Source organism: Vicugna pacos, chromosome 25 (genome assembly GCF_048564905.1).
Source record: "Vicugna pacos chromosome 25, VicPac4, whole genome shotgun sequence".
Classification (NCBI taxonomy): domain Eukaryota; kingdom Metazoa; phylum Chordata; class Mammalia; order Artiodactyla; family Camelidae; genus Vicugna; species Vicugna pacos.
In genome coordinates this window covers 16447483-16450230 of record NC_133011.1, presented here as the reverse complement: position 1 = coordinate 16450230, position 2748 = coordinate 16447483, and positions in this window count along the sequence as shown.

Here is a 2748-nt window from a genome sequence, read left to right as displayed (position 1 = left end):
CACGCTGCACACAGTGTAGGCTCCTTCCTGAATGGGGATCTGAAGTCAGACTGTTGATGTGAATGATAGGTTAACTCTTGGCAAGCTGTGTGACCTTAACAAATGTACCCATATCTCTGAGCTTATGTTTTCTTATTTTTAAATGAAGGATAATGGTAAGACTTCACAGAATGGTACTGGGGATCCAAAGGACAATCCACACAAAGCCCTCAGCACAGCACCTAGCACATAATAAGTTCTCAGTTTTTTTTTCTATAATGGAATTTCTTCATTTATAAAAGAAAATATATAGTACCTATCTCCTGGGAATCTTGTGAGAATTAAGAGATAATGTGTGTAAAATACTTGGCATGATGCCTGGGATAAGATAGAAATTCAAGAAATGTTATTAATTCTCACTACTGCACATTCTTAAAACTGGGAGCTTCTTTTTGCTAATGTGTCTAAATAGAAGGCAAATAAAGAGTTTCATAAATTTCTGGTTTGGAGACAGGAGATAATGTAATTTATGAAAACATTACTGGTGAAAGGAAGTTTCTCAAATGAGTATCAGTGAATTTTCATTTGGGAGCTGTCTTTAGGGCCCTCATAACTCTCCATCCAATTCCTCTTCCCCTAAACTAAGACTATTTTCCATCAATGTGCACTGCCTGTATTATCTGACCAGCAGTGTAAATCTTCCCAGAATGTCAGGAGATCCTTAAAAGCCAGGAAAAGCAGAAAGAGCAATGAGAGAGGTGACTGCTCATTTTATTTACAAATGTTAAGTGTAATGATGATGATGATGATGATGATGATAATGGCCTACGCTGTGCCACTTACTTTCTATAGCTGATCGCTACTCTTCACAGCAGCCCTGCATGATAGATGTTATAGTCTGCACTTTCTAAATGAGGAAACTGAGCTCAGTAATTTGCTGAGGATACCCAGGTAGTAAGTGGCAGAGGGGAAATTCAAACCCAAGTGTAACTGACTCTCACTTTGCTATTGAGTGAATATTTGTGTCTCCTAAACATTCCTGTGTTAAAATCCTAACCTAATGGTAGGATTAGGTGGTATGGATTTCAACTTGTGCCCCACGGTCCAGACCTCGAATATCACATCTTGTCTTCAGCTATTATGGCAATACCTGATGGTATTAGAAGGTGGGGTGTTTGGGAGGTGACTAGCACATGAGGATGGAGCCCTCATGAATGGGATTGGTGCCCTTACAAAAGAGGTCCCAGAGAGCTCCTCCATTCCTTCTTCCATGTGAGGACACAGGGAGAAGGCTGCTCACCACCAGCCAGGAAGTGGTCCTCATCAGACGCCAGATCTGCTGGTGCCTTTATCTTGGACTTCTCTGCCTCCAGAATGGTGATAAATAAATGTTTGTTGGGCCACCTCAACTTCCTTGTCACAGTGCTTGCTACATGCAGGAAGCAGCTTTAATGTGGGGTCCCAATATCTCTGGATCTTCTAAGTGTCACTCCATTGACCATATCATGCTGGTAATAAGACATGGCCATATTAATTTTCAAAAAATACTAAATGTGTAACTGATGTAAGAAATTAAAGGATAGCAATTCATGTAAATCATGTCCATTGTTGTTTCTGGTCAGCAAGCAGAAGTACAGTCTGAGGTGTAGCCTAGATGAACAAGATGTGATGTGGGTAAACTTAGCAAATGCTCACTTTGAAAAGAAGCTGTAGTTCACTATTTGGCTATGAAAATAAGTGTTTCCACATCCTTCATATCTTAGCATTAAGAAGAATGTGTTCAATGTTCCAAGCAAAGGCCATGATTCTTCAGCTATCTCAAATCCTTCTGGTAGCCAATTACAATCTTCCCAGAGAAAATGACTGACTGAGAATGAAGTAACAGTGGTTATATTAAATACTGAATGTTAAACTCTGAAAGAACTTCTTTCAATAAATCCAACACAGAATATGATCTTTGGAAAAGTTATTTCCATTAATCATTGTTTTTTTCCCCCTTTTTGTTGTTGTTCTTATTTTTCTTCCCTTCATCTGACTTGTTGGGATAATGTCTCAAGATATTTCTGTACAACTCTGTCCAATCACAGCTAACAGGACTAAGAAGCAAAACAACCAACCAAATGTTCTGACTGTTGTAATTATAACTTATTTTTCAGCTGTTTTTTTTTCAGCTCAAGAGTTAGTCTTAGACCTTAGAAATTGCCACGTGCATGTCATTTGCCATAACAGCTGAAGACAAGATGTGATATTCGAGGTCTGGACTGTGGGGCACAAGCTGAAACCCTGTTTTAGTCATCAATGCTGGAGTTTCTCTGAGGGTAATGGCAGAGTCATTAGACACTTCTTGGAGTCAACTAGTGTCCGTTTTATAATACCTGAGAATGAGAGAAGTCATGCAGTAGCTGCGTGGTGTATTTTAATTAATGAATAGTTACGTGGATGGAGTGAAGAAAGATGTCTCTGGCTTTTAAATGATTTTATACTTCTATAAATTCTGTAATCTGAGAGTGTTTGTATGGGTGTATTTGGGGTCAGGACAGGGCTTTTCTGGTTTACACTGCTATATACCAGAAGATGAAGCTAACTGACTCAGGTGAGAGACATTCAAAAAGCTCCTTGCAAAAGAAAAAAAAAATCCCTGCACTTGAATTATTTGATAGTTATGACTTTTGCTAGTGATTTTGATAAGAAAGTTTGCCTAATTTTGCCATTTGACTAATGAAAGAAAAATATCTTAATGTCAAAATAATTTTGGGGTTTATAGGAGAA